Source organism: Elephas maximus, chromosome 18 (assembly GCF_024166365.1).
Source record: "Elephas maximus indicus isolate mEleMax1 chromosome 18, mEleMax1 primary haplotype, whole genome shotgun sequence".
Lineage (NCBI taxonomy): Eukaryota > Metazoa > Chordata > Mammalia > Proboscidea > Elephantidae > Elephas > Elephas maximus.
The window spans coordinates 16472386-16487644 of record NC_064836.1 but is presented as its reverse complement, the minus strand read 5'-3'; positions in this window follow the sequence as shown (position 1 = coordinate 16487644).

Below are 15259 nucleotides of genomic sequence, written 5' to 3'. Positions count from 1 at the left end.
TCAGGCCATGCAGTTTCTATTAGGCCATGTTAGGGAGTTGACTCATGCCCTCAAAACCAAAAAAAAAAAAACGATTGCCATCGAGAGGATTAGGACTGAGTAGAACTGCCCCATAGGGTTCCCAAGGAGCACCTGGTGGATTTGAACTGCCGACCTTTTAGTTAACAACCATAGTTATTAACCACTGTGCCACCAGGGTTTCCATACCCCAAAGGTAGTAGAAATCCATTGAAGAGTTTTAAGCAGGGAAATAACTTGATCATATTTACATTCTTGTTGCTATGTAGAAAGTGGATTTGAGGGGAATAAGACTACAGGCTGGAAGAAAAATTAAAAATATGTTACAGTAATCCAAACAAAGGGAACACTGGCCTGAATCAAGGTAGTCGCAGTGGGAATAAGAGGAAATTACATAGATTTGCAAGATGGTTCAGATGTATAGTCAATTAGATTTGGTGGCTGGCTAGATTTGGTGGCTGGCTAGAAATGGAGCGTGAAGGAAAGGAAGATATGAAGGATAAAACAAAACCAAACTCGTTGCCAATGAGTTAATTCCAACTCATGAAAACCCGTGTAGGGAAGAATAGAGCTGTGCTTCATGGAGTTGTCATGGGTGTGACCTTTTTGGAAGCACATTACCGGGACTTTCTTTCAAGGTGTCTCTGGGTGGGTTTAAACTGTCAACCTTTTGGTTAGTAATCAAATGCTTAACCCTTTGCACCACTGTCGTTATCTAGTGCTGCTATAACAGAAATACCACAAGTGGGTGGCTTTAACAAACGGAAATTTGTTTTCTCACAGTTTAGGAGGCTAGAAGTCCAAATTCAGGGTGCCAGCTCTAGGGGAAGGCTTTCTCTCTCTGTAGGCTCTGGAGGAACGCTTCTTTCTCTTCTGAGCTTCTGCTCCAGGGTAATCTACATGTAACTTGGCATCTCTTTCCCCCATTTCTGCTTCTCCTTACTTACCTGTTTGTCTTAGTTATCTAGTGCTCCCATAACAGAATTACCACAAGTGGATGGCTTTAACAAAGAGAAATTTATTTTCTCACACTCTAGTAGACTGCAAGTCTAAATTCAGGGCTTCAGCTCCAGGGGAAGGCTTTTTCTCTCTGTCAGCTCTGAAGGAAGGTCCTGATCATCAATCTTCCCCTGGTCTAGGAGCTTCTCTGCACAGGAACCTCGGGTCCAAAGGATGCACTCTGCTCCCAGAACTGCTTTCTTGGTGGTATGATGTCCCCATGGCTCTCTGCTAGCTTCTCTCTTTTATATCTCAAAAGAGATTGGCTTAAAACACTATCTAATCTTGTAAATCTCATCAGTATAACTGCCACTAATCCATCTCATTACATCATAGGGATAGGATTTACAACATATACGGAAATCACATCAGATGACAAAATGGTAGAAAATCATACGATAAATGGGAATCATGACCTAGCAAAGTTGACAGGTATTTTGGGGGGACACAATTCAATCCATGACACTGTTTATCTCTTTTATATCTCAAAAGAGATTGATTTAAGACACACCCTACACTAATCCTGTTTCATTAACATGATGAAGACAACCCATTCCCAAATGGGATTATAACCACAGAGCATGGAGGTTAGGATTTACAGCACATATTTTTGGAGACACAGCTCAATCCATAACAACCACCCAGGTACTCCTATGAAGGTTACCTTAGACAAATACTGAGACTGAAAAGCAAGGAGGGAGATGAATCCAATTTTAGATATTTTCAGTTGAGATGCTTAAGATAATTAAGTGAAGATGTCTAGTTGGATTTCAAGGATGTCTCCACAAGATTCTGGAGCTATCAGTATATAAATCGTAACTGAAATCATGACAGTGAATATCACCTCACTCTGAAAAAATATGTAGAATAAGAGAAGAAAACTTCAAACACCAAGGGATACAATCATTTAATGGTTGAGGCGGGAAGAGGTATCAGCAATGGAGACCAAGGAGGAACAGCCAGAACGACAAAAGAAGAAATGGGATTGTGTCGTCATGGAAGCCAAGGGAAGCAGAGGGAGCTGTTCGATAATGCCAGGTGCTGCTGGGAGGTCCTCTAGATGTGCCTAGATTGGCTGATAAGGACTCTCACCCTCCTTCCCCAGGATTATCTATCATGATGTAGCCTCACCTTGTAATGTCAGTCCTTTAGCAGGAGTTGTATCATGTTTTTGACCACACTTGGGTGTTGTGGGTTGAACTGTGTCTCTCAAAAAGACATGTTCAAGTCTAACCACTAGTACCTGTGAATGTAACCTTATTTGGAAATAGAGCCTTGACAGAAGTAATCAAATTGGGATGAGGCCATGCTGGATTAGTTGGGCTCTAATCCAATGACTGGTACCCCTGTAAAAAGTGAATTTGAATACAGAGACATGGACACACGGGGAAGACAGTCCTGTGAAGATGGAGGCAGAGACTGGAGTGATAAGGATTAGAAGCAACCACCAGAAGCTAGGAGAGAGGCATAGAACAGATTCTCCCTCAGAGCCTCCAGAAGGAATCAACCCTACAGACACGTTGACTTCAGACATCTAGCCTCCAAAACTATGAGAAATTATATTTCTGTTATTTTAAACCACCCAGTTTGTGGTAATTTGTATGGCAACCCTAAGGAACTAACGCACTGGAAAACTAAAATCCCAGGTCTTTTTTATTTGAGCTATGATCAAGTTATATCATCCTCATTCTGTGTTGCACACTTAAATTTTTTAAATTAAATTTATAACTTACACTCATCCCTGTTTACTCTTAGGTATTTTGAGCAATCAGTCTAGCTGTTAATAAACTTGGCTCCTATAACTTTGCTCAGGTTGTTCGTAGAACATTAAGCATGGTGGGTCAAGGCCATAACACAACTGATATCAGTCAAGGCCCTTCTCCCAATTACAAATAACAGACAGCTATGTTTTATCCACAAATTGATCACATCAAACTTTCTCAGATGCCATTATGAAATCAAGATATATCCAGTCTACTGAAAGTCCAAATCTACCAGTCCAATAACCACATGAAACAAGTAACTTGTCTTAAGCCAGAATGACTTCAAATTCTTTCCATACAAACCAAGCACCTGTTCAGGTTGTTGACTGAACCTCAATCTCTCTGCCCTAGGCAAGCTGACCCACAGACTATGCTACTCATTCTATCCTTGCCTCAGGCTTCAGATTTGAGGTTCTTTTCCTTCCCAAGCATGACTTTGAGGCTCCTCCCAAATCTGACTCTGCATCTTCTTCACCTTCAGACTCCTCCTGACTCAGGTATCTCCCTAAGCGCAATCTCCTCAAGTCGTATTCTCAGACTTAAAGGTGGAACCTAAGAAGTGAACCCATACTAGGTCCTACTGATGATTGGTTTCTTTTGTATTTGATCACACACCATTGGTTTAATAATCTAACATTCCATGCCACTCCTAAGGTAGAGCAAACCAGTGGGACACCTTCCATGTAGAAACTAAGAGGGGAGATTCAGAAAGGGAAAATGCTTGCCTATCAGGAACTCTTCTGTCCATGTGAGAAACATGTTAAACAGGAGATGGACAAATAGAACTCCATGTTTATTGCCAGAAACCAAAGCTTTGGATGAAATCTTGAATTTATAGAGAGAAGGGAAAGTGTGTGTGTATACCTGTCTATATCCATTTCTTTCCTCATTCCTGACCTTCAGGAGAGTGAGCTCTCTTGACTTGGTGATTCAATTACCGAGGTTTATTTATTTGATGGTTGATTTTGCTGTACTGGGTTCTTCCTTTTCCCCCCTTTCCCTATTGTTTCATAACACATTATTAGCCTCCTCCCTCCCCTTTTTTTTCCATGGGAAAATACCATGAATGAAGACACCTTAGTACTGTAAATTATTACTATTAGTAATAAAACAAAAAATAACCCATCATCCAGAATCACAGCATCTTGGCTCTTGTATGCTGAATCAAGTAACTTCTCTACCCACAATGTCTTTGCTTGATAAGGGAAATATCTAATGAATTTTTTTCCAGATTTCCCCAAAGCTACTTAGGATACTGGAATTAACTAGACAGAAATTGATTAGGACTAGAGGGTCAGCTTTATCATTGGGCATAGTAGTTAAGGTAACACCAGCTGCAGTAACAGATAAACCCTGAAATCTCATCGTCTTAACACGACAGACATTTATTTCTCTCTCACATAAAAGCTAATCAGTAGTGTGTGTGGAGGAGGCGGCGGTGAGAGGGCAGGAAGAGGCAGAACCAGAGCTCTAGTCCATAAAGTCATTCCAGCTGATGGAGGCTCTGTGTTGTGGCCACCCTGCCACAAATAGATGATGAACTTGCTCCACCAACCCAGAATTTGGTTCAAATGTCAAGACTGATGATGCCATGCAAGCGCTAAGAGGAGAGGAGAAAGGTTTATTACTCCATAATGAGACTTTCTGGGAAGAGGAGGATGGGCTCCCAAGCAGGTTCAAAAATGGTTTCAGAGCGTTGAGAGGCGACAAGCTCAGGGTTTTATGATGGTTAGGGGACGGGGCTGGGAGAGAATCCCAGAGCAGGTTGGGACTTGCATGGTTTGAACTTCCTGTCAGAACCAAAGGAAGGAGTATTCAGGCTTTCTTATCAGCTTTTTTTCTTCTCTTTTATTTGTGCTTTAAGTGAAAGTTCACGAATCAAGTCAGTCTCTCATACAACAATTTATATACACCTTGCTATGTACTCCTACTTGCTCTCCCCCTAATGAGACAGCACACTCTTCCCCTCCACCCGCTATTCCCCGAGTCCATTCAGCCAGCTCCTGTCCTCCTCTGCCTTTTCATCTCGCCTCCAGACAGGAGCTCCCCACAGTCTCATGTGTCTACTTGAGCCAAGAAGCTCATTCCTCACCAGCATCTTTTTCTATTTTATAGTCCAGTCCAATCCCTGTCTGAAGAGTTGTCTTTGGGAATATTCCTGTTGTGGGCTAACAGAAAATCTGGTGACCATGACCTCCAGGGTCCTTCTAGTCTCAGTCAGACTATTAAGTCTGGTCTTTTTATGAGAATTTGAGGCCTGCATCTCACTGCTCTCCTGCTCCTTCAGGGATTCTCTGTTGTGTTCCCTGTCAGGGTAGTCACGGGTTGTAGTTGGGCACCATCTAGTTCTTCTGGTCTCAGGCTGATGTAGTCTCTGATTTATGTGGCCCTTTCTGTCCTTGGTCTCATAATTTTTACCTTGTGTAATTATGCTTTGCTCCAGGTGCGTTGACACCAATTGATGCATCTTAGATGGCTGCTTGCTAGTGTTTAAGACCCCAGATGCCACTCACCAAAGTGGGTGCAGAATGTTTTAATAGATTATGCGGATTGACCTAGATGTCCCCTGAAACCATGGTCCCCAAACCCCCATCCCTGCTACGCTGGCCTTCAAAGCATTCGGTTTATTCAGGAAACTTCTTTGCTTTTGGTTTAGTCCAGTTGTGCTGACCTCTCCTATATTGTGTGTTGTCTTTCCCTTCACCTAAAATAGTTCTTATCTGCTAATTAGTGAATACCCCTCTCCCTCCCTCCCTCCCCACTCTCGTAACTATCAAAGAATATTTCATTCTCTGTTTAAACTACTTCTTAAGTTCTTATAATAGTGGTCTCATACAATATTTGTCCTTTTGCAATTGACTAATTTCACTCAGCATAATGCCTTCCAGATTCCTCCATGTTTTGAAATGTTTCACAGATTCATCATTGTTCTTTATCGATGCATAGTATTCCATTGTATGAATATACTGTAATTTATTTATCCATTCATTCATTGATGGGCACCTTGGTTGCTTCCATCTTTTGCTATTGTAAACAGTGCTGCAATGAACATGGGTGTGCATATATCTGTTCAGTGTAAAGGCTCTTATTTCTCTAGGATGTATTCCAAGGAGTGGGATTGCTGGATCATATGGCAGTTCTATTTCTAGCTTTTTAGGGAAGCACCAAATTGATTTCCAAAATGATTGTACCATTTCACATTCCCACCAGCAGTATATATGAGTTCCAGTCTCTGCACAACCTCTCCAACATTCATTATTTTGTGTTTTTTGGATTAATGCCAGCCTTGTTGGAGTGAGATGGAATCTCATTGTAGTTTTGATTTGCATTTCTCTAATGGCTAATGATTGTGAGCATTTCTCATGTATCTGTTATCTTATCACCTTTTGTGGCAGAAGAAGAGAGAGATATATTGGCCTTGAAAGTTGTCAGCAAACATCAAAAATGGAGTCAAACTCTATATTACACTTTGGAATTATCAGCACATGGCTTCCAAGTTTGCCCTGATGTCAACATGCAGCCAGAAAATAAGAAAAAAAGGGAAAGTGGAGGGTTGCAGGAGAGGTTTTAATAGGTCAGGCCTGGAATTGGTAGGCATATTCCTTCTGTCCACATGTCATTGGCTAGAACCAAGTCACCTAGATGCAAAGGAGACTGGGAAATGTAGTCCCTGGCTGGGCAGTCACTTCCCAGCAACAACTACGGAAGTGGAAGCAGGAATCATTAATGTATATTTAGCCTTCTCTGCTACAATGAAATACAAGCAGCAATGGATCAAAGCTTTGTGGTGCCCAAAGCTTGAATAATTTGGAGACTGTCTTAAAAAAAAAAAAAGTTAAAAGTTTCAGAGACGAAATTAGAAAAGGGTCCATGGAAGTCAGGGCTCAGAAGCTCAAGCTTAATTAGCTTCACTGTAAAAGCCTTTCGCTGTGAGTCATCACGAGACAACCCTAAACAGGCCATCAGTAGCCACTCTTCACGTCCACTGAGGACAAATCAAGAGGAAAGGGACGCGGCTACTGAACTCCTTCCCAGGCAGGAGTAAACGTTGGGATTGGTGACTTCTGCTATATAGTTCACGGAACTCTAGGCTAGATCCCTTGCAAACAATTGCAGATGTGCTATGAGAATTGGGAAGAATAATATTGTTATATATTTTCTGTTGGTGAAAACAAATAAAGTGCTACTTTTTGCCATTACATAATCTAAAAAATTACATCCCCTGGATTTTTGCCCTATATGTACCTATTTAGTGGTTTCGGATGGGGATGCTTTTAAACCCTTTCATGACCCTATTATTTTTTCCTTTTAATTTTTTTCTGATGATACTATGTGTTTTCAGTAATCGAGGGCATGCTGAATCATTGAGTGTGTCTGAATTTTTGATAGGTAATATGGTTTTTGTTTTATGCCTCATCCAGAAATCGTACCCTCAGAGTCCAGAGGTACATGTGTGCACCAAATAAAAATTTTCAAATTCATGTTTCTCCTACCAAAAACTCAATGATTCAGTACCACCTCATACAATACCCTGTAAAAACAGTAATTTGCAGCACACACTTGTTTTTTTCCATTTCAAATTGTTATATAGGGCCTTGCCTGCCAACAGCACATACTGTCAGTGGGGCAGTGACTTCCCAATGAGCCTCAGAGGTACAAAAAGTAAGTGGTAGCTATATGTACCACTGGCCCTGGAAGGGTAAAAATAAAAGCTTGTTCATAGGAGTGAAGCATGAAAAATATTACTTGGTGTTCTATAATTTTAGAAAATTTGAGAAATACCACTCTCACTTTATGGGCCTCCAGCTCCAAGAGTCTATGATTCAGGGATGTCCCCAGAATGCCGCTCAACCTGGCCTCTGTTGTGCCTGGAATTTTTTTTCAGATTTCAGAAATCATTGTTTAAATGATTTTTCCATGTCTACCACAGAGTCTAGTGTCTAGTGGCATCTGATACAAACCCAGAGAGGAACTAGGAGCCTATAAAAACTGTGACATTCCATTTCGTCCATAGGCCCCAGGAGCAAAGGACAGGCCTCCACAACCCCAACAGGGCTGTGGCCCAGGTTTTCCTGTAGAATTGCTCATTACAGTGCAGAGAGGCAAGTGCCCAGGCGACACAGGGCTTTACATGTCTGGGTTTCAGCCCTACCAGGCCCCACTGGGTAAGAGCTTTTGGGGTATACATTCCTCTCCTTACTTTCCCACTTTTACTTTTTTCCCTTGATTTCCGTGTTTATTTTTACTCAATTACATTGTATGACATTGACTACCTACCATCTGTTTGTCAGTTTGTAATAGTGTGATAGCTTGCATGTTGCTGTGATGCTGGAAACTAAAAAAGCCACTGATATTTCAAATACCAGCAGGGTCACCCATGGTGGACAGGTTTCAGCAGAGCTCCCAGGCTAAGACAGACTAGGAAGAAAGGCCTGACAATCTATGATCAACAATTACCCAATGGAAGCCTTATGAATCACAACAGAACATTGTCTGACCCACTTGCTTTGGACACATCATCAGGAAGGATCAATCACTGGAAGAGGACATCATGCTTGGTAAAGTAGAGGCCCAGCGAGGATGAGAGAGACCCTTGGTGAGATGGATTGGCACAATAGCCACAAAGATGGACTTCAATATGCCAGTGGTCATGAGGATGGCGCAAGACCGGGAAACATTTTATTCTGTTGTTCATAAGGTTGTCATGAGTTGGAGCCGACTTGACAGCAGCTATCTACATTGACTACATTAACTTTTGGAAGCTTCTATTTCGAAAAAAAGTGGTGTAAGAATAAAATACTAAATGCAAACAAAGTGAAATAACAACCAAAAATTTGTTTAAATGATTTTGCCATGTCTAGACAGAAGCTGGGAATTGCTCCTCAGGGCCTCTTGTAATCCTCAGCTTCACCCACCCACGCATCAACATTCACTGAGCGCCCTCTACGTGTGGAGCATTCTGATAGGTGCCGCGGATTGTGCTTGCACGACCCCATCCCACTCTGAGAGCACATTACTCTTGGTCTGCCCCTCCTGGCTGCACAAGTTTGTGAGTAGTTTGTCTGTGGTAGCCTTTGTGTAGCCTGCTGGGCCGTTCGGTTGAGGAATGAAATGGGCTGGTATGGTTAGTGCGGTTACTGCCACAGGACCCACTGAGGGTGGGACAAGAGGAAATGGGTTGAAACAGCAACAAGAGGGATTGGGGTTTGACAGAGGGGAGCCTTCCCCTCAGTCAGGGAAGGAAGAGCTGTCCCAGGTGACAGGAGAGCTACAAGTACTGAAGTGCCAGCTAGCCTCATCTTCCTGGTCTCTGAGGACCTGCTCCTGGCCAGAACCAGAGCTACTGTCCTGGCCACACCTTCTGGCACTTACTCATAAAGCTCCTTGGGTTGGTCTCCCTGAAACTGGGAAATCGGTGCAGGCAGGAACTGTCTTGTACATCTCCATTCTCTGCGAAGAGCACTGGATGATCCTAGGTTCCTGCCGACAATCAACAAATACTTGAAAGCCATAAAATCTGTTGCGGTTGAGTCTATTCCAACTCATAGCAACCCTACAGGACAGAGTAGAACTGCCCCATAGGGTTAGGGTTTACTAGGCTGTAAATCTTTATGAAAGCAGGCTGCCACATCTTTTTCCTGCAGAGTGGCTGATGAGTTCAAACCACCGAACTTTTGGTTAGCAACTGAGCACTTAACCACTATGTCACCCTTACTACAAGCCAGACGTGGGATCTACCAGTGCATAAAGCAGATACAAAGTCCTGCCCTTGTGGAGCGTACACTCCAGTCATTATAAATAAATTATACGGATATTTAGAAAGTGATCAGTTTGATGGGGGAAAAGTATAAACTTTTGCACGTGCGTTATACTTCAATGAAAATGATTTTTAAAAATAGAGCCCTGGAAGGAATATAGAGCAAGTCCAGAGTATGGGGTTTGGGGTGGGAGAGAATACTGCAGCTTTAAATGGGGTGGTAAGGGTAGGAGTCATTGAAAAAGTGATACTTGAAGAAAGCCTTAAAGGACAGGAGCTATGCCAACATCTGAAGGAGGAGCATTCTGTCTTGGGGAACGGAGGATAGACAAAACGGCCTCTGCTGTGCCCCGCCAGCCCTTCAGGTTCATCAGTGCTGAGGACTCCTAAACTGTAATTTGGCCACTTACAAGGGGCCTTGAACCTCGTTGAGGTTCAGAGGACTTCATGCCTCCTCTTTGCCTTTGGAAAGTGTCCTAAGTAGGCTATGAGCCTCTGCTGAACCGTGGGGTCCTGTACTGCAAAGGTCCTGCAGTACAAAAAGACTGCTTTCTGGGCCACATAAACCAGAGACTACATCAGCCTGAGATCTGAAGAGCTAGATGGTGCCCGGCTACAACCGATGACTGCCCTGACAGGGAACACAACAGAGAACCCCTGAGGGAGCAGGAGAGCAATGGGATGCAAACCCTAAATTCTCATAAAAAGACCAGACTTAAGGGTCTGACTGAGACTAGAAGGATCCCAGTGGTCATGGCCCCCAGACCTTCTGCTGGCCCAGGACAGGAACCGTTCCCAAAACCAACTCTTCAGACAGGGATTGGACTGGACAGCAGGTTGGAGAGGGATGCTGGTCAGGAGTGAGCTTCTTGGATCAGGTGGACACTTGAGACTATGTTGGCATCTCCTGCCTAGAGGGGAGATGAAAGCATAGATGGGATTAGAAGCTGGCAAAACAGACATGAAAAGAGAGAGTGGAGGGAGGGAGCGGGCTGTCTCATTAGGGGGAGAGCAATTGGGAGTATGTAGCAAGGTATATATAAGTTTTTGTGTGAGAGACTGACTTGATTTGTGAACTTTCATTTAAAGCACAATAAAAAATTTAAAGAAAAAAAAAGACTGCTTTCTGGGTGCTTAAGCTGAGCCTCTGTTTACAAGGCTATAAAATAGGAATAATAATACCAGCTATCTCATGGGGTTGTTTTAGGTCAAAAATTCAAAAGAGAAGAGAAGAGCAGGGCATGAAGAGGAATTGGCGTCTCTGAACTGAACTAGGGGGCATCTTCACTGGGTTTGCATTTGTCATGTGCCAGGAACTGGGCTAACGGTTTTACACCGACTAATGTATTTAATTCTCACAACAACCCTATGAAGAAGATGCTGTTAACATTACCACGTTACCTGGGAAACTGAGGCTTAGGGGTGTTGAGTAGCCAGCCCAAGGTGTCTGGGCCGGAAGGAGTACAGCCAGAACTTGAATCCAGATCTGTAGGAGGCCAGGGCTCTAGTTACACTATACCACACTGCCTCTCCTGAATATGCAAGCCAATTTTTCTTTGGTGGCGTGAGCAGGAAGAACCACGTTCTGAACCCCAAACTAGACACAGCCGTAATCTCTGCGGCCTCCTTTGCAGGGATATAACCCAGTGGTTTTCTTTGCCAAGTTCTCAGAAGAGAACAATACCCTCAAAGCCAGGGGTCTGATTAATTTTGACAACTGTGGAGGAAATAATTTTGACAATTATTGTGTTAGGAGGAAAGGGGAGGCATTCTGAGAACTGGGGCCAAGGTTGGGGCTGGCAGCCTCCACTGTCTGATCGCTTTAGACAGGTGGGCATGGGGTTTTGAGAGAAACCCTGTGAGTCACCCTCACTTCTGGAAGGCACACTGTTCCTAGCATCCTCCCATGGGTCCCCAACCCCAACTTTACCTGCTGCTAACACCTGAAGTGACCCACCACCTACTCATCCTGTCTCCCAGCAAGCCCATGGCCTAGCATGGGTGGGTGAAGAGAGTCCTCTGCCCAGGCTAAAGAGCCACAAGCAGCACATCTGGTGGGCCTGAATCACCCTGCAGCAGACCCTGTAGCGTCTCCTTTCTCAGCTGAAGCAGCACAGCGTTGATCACCTTTATCCTGGCCAAGCCACAGCATCCGGAGGAATTATCTGACTAAAGACTAACCACTGCTCTCGACTGGATTCTGACCCATAGCGACCCCAGAGGACAGAGGAGAACTGCCCCACGGGGTTTCCAAGGCTGTAATCTTTAAGGAAGCTGACCTCTACATCTTCCTCCCGTGGAGCAGCTGGTGGGTTTGAACTACCAACCTTTCAGTTAGCAGCTGAGCATTTTAACCACTGCACCACCAGGGCTCCACCACCATTACAAAAAGGACACAAGTGAGGGAGCGGCTCATGGGGGACAGAAAACTCAGGAAAAATGGAGCAGGGAAGGGGCAGGAAGACACTTTTTTTGGTTCTCAAACCCAAACTCTCCTTTTCAGTCAAACCCACCTGCTCACACTGCAAACCTAATAATGACGAGCATTTGCTGGGTGCTTACTGTGTGCCAGGCATTATGTTAAAGCTCATTTGCTCCTATTAGAGACCCTGCAGGACACAGTAGAACTGCCCCATTGGGCTTCCAAGGAGTGGCTGGTGAATTTGAACTGTTGACCTTTCTGGTAATCAGGCAAGATCTTAACCACTGCACCACCAGGGTTCCGCCTTACAAGGTAGGTGACATTATTGTGTTAGTCTGGGTTCTGTGAGAGCAGATGCCACAACTGGACTAAAGGCGCCAGGGTTTCATTAGGAGAAACATGCTTATGAAAGAAAGCAGGGAGGGAGCCAGGCCAGGCTGGGAGAGCCATGGACCATGAGTGCCGCCAGTGAAGGAGAGGGGCGAGGAGGTTGGGAGGAAGGGTCCTAGATGATGGTGCAGAGCAAGAAGGTTCCCACAAGGCTGTCAGGGAGTCCTTGAGCCACAATTAGCTCTCATGTGAGACCAAAGGGTCAGCAATTACTCTAAACTAAAGGTGAGAAGATAAGGAGCAGGAAAACTAGAGCACTGGAAATGGACCAACCAGAACACAATTTAGAGAAGGTTGACACATTGGGAAAAAATAACTAATGTCATTGATCAATTTGTGTGGAAATTGTTGAATGGGAACTGAATTTGCTGTGTAAACTTTCACCAAAAACACAAAAAGATATTATTATTTAAAAAAAAAGAAAAAGAATACACACACACACACAAGTCAGCCCTCAACAGAGTCCTAGTTACCCCAGGAATGGGGCATGCCTTAGTATCCCTGCTGTGCTCAGTCACTGGCTGGGACCAGGCCCTGAGAAATGTAGCCTTAGCATAAACGCAAAGACAGATCTCAGAGACAGCAGCTGGGCCCTTGGACAATTATGGTCCCTGTAATTGGAGGTGTGTTAGGAACATTCCCATTTTATCGGTGGGTTCAAACGACCAACCTTTCAGTTAACAGCTGAGTGTGTAACTGCTGTGCCACCCTTACTACATTCCAGACACTGGGATCCACCAGTGCATTAACGCAGACACAATTCCCGCCCTCATGGAACATCTTGATGCCCAGAGAGGTAAGTCAGCTACCCACAGCTGGAACACAGTCTAGCGTAACACCGAAGCTCTCTTGATACCGTCAGTCCAAGTGCTTGGCCTCCCCAGGGCAGCCCAGTTCCTTGGGCTCAGAAAGCAGCAGAGAGCTGGGCACATAACCAGTGTCCCACAGAAATTTCTGGGCGATGTGACTGAGCTCCTGGATAGTAAGAAAAAATTCTTGCACTTCTCCCGTGTTCCCACAACACCTAGCAAGGGCCACCCCCTCTGCCATGTGCCTTTCCCTGATACCCCCAACAAGTGGGGATTCCGCCCCTGTAAGTCCCCATGGCACGCTGGGCCTCCCTTACACCACGCACCAGAACCTGCCTTATACGTAATAAAAATGTGTATAATAATATGGTACCCATTGCCCTCTATTTGGCCCCAACCTGTAGCAACCCCATGTGACAGGGTAGAAATACTCTAGAATTTTCTTGGCTATAATCTTTATGCAAGCAGATCAACAGGTGCAAATGGTGGCACACGGACCTACTAACTGAAAGGTTGGCAATTCAAACTCACCCAGAGGCACCTCAGCAGATAGGCCTGGCATCAGTTTCCGAAAGGTCACAGCCTTGAAAACTTACAGAGCAGCTCTGCTCTGCCACATGGGTCGCCATGAGTCAGAATCGACTCGAGAGCAGCTAACAACAACAATTAAATATATACTATAACAAATAAATACATGAATTTATTTTCACACTTGTCATACCCTTGGTGTTCCCCGGGCACTCGCAGCTCAATCTGACAAGCGGGTCAGTAGCCTGCTTAGGATCAAACGCCAGTACATTTTTGAACAAGGTTGAGCCTCAGATTTGTCTGTGAGCCATTCTGCCCACACACCCAAACGATATGCAAATAACCATGAGTGAGTGAGCAGAGAGTCTGGTGTGGGGAGAGGCTGAAGGAATCCCCTAGCCCCCTCCAGATCTGATTTTCTCAGTCTCCCATGATGCAGCCAAGGGTATGCATCTACCAGTTTTAGGAAGTGCTTCAAATGCTCTCTGATTCTCAGCTGATTTATTCTATCCCCAGATTGCCCCACTGCTGACAGCAAGTCCTCTCATAGGCCTCTCATTGAGAAAGAGACATGCAAAGTGTGTTCATTCATAAATTGATACTGTCTTTTTAGCAGTGTCTACCAAAACCTAAAATGTAAACTGAAACTCCGTGTTCCATAAGCAGTTTATTCCCTCTCCCACCCCTCCCACCCCCACCCCTGGTAACCACTAAGAAATGGTCTGTATATATTTGCCTCTTCTTGGTTTTTTATGTAAATGAGATCATACAACATGTCTTTTTGTGATTGACATTTCACTCAGCATAAGAGGCCTGATGGCGCAACAGTTAAGCTCTCAGCTACAAACCAAAAGGTCAGCAGTTTGAGCCCACAATCTCCTCCATGGGAGAAAAGACCCAGCAATCTCCTCCCGTAAAGATTACAGCCTAGGAAACCCTATGGGGTAGCTCTACTCTGTGCTATAGGGTTGCTACGAGTAGAAACTGACTCAATGGCTCCATCCATGTTGTAGCACCTATCAAGGCTTCATTTCTCCTACTGGCTGAATAGTATTCCATTGTATGTATGTACCACTTGTTGATTATTCATTCATCTGTTGATGGGCATATAGATTGCTTCCACCTTTTGGCTATTGTGAATAATCCTGTAATGACCACTGGTATACATGTGTCTGTTCGCATCATTGCTTTCAAGTCCTTTGGGTATATTCCTAGCAGTGGGATTGCTGGGTCATATCGTAGTTCTCTTTCTAGTGTTCTGAGGAATTGTCACACTATTTTCCACAAGGGCTGTAACATTTTGCACTCCCACCAGCAGTGAGGATAAAGGTTCCAATTTCCTCAAATCTTCACCCAACGTTTGTTATTTTCTCTTTTTTTTTTTTTTTTAACCTTAGCCACCCTAGTGGGAGTGAAATGTTATCTCATTGTGGTTTTGATTCGCATATCTGATAGCTAATGGTGTTGAGCATCCTTTCACATGTTTGGTGGCCATTCGAATGTCCTCTTCCCTGAATTGTCTTTTCAAGTCCTTTGGTCGTTTTTTTAATTGGGTTACTTGTCTTTTTGTTGT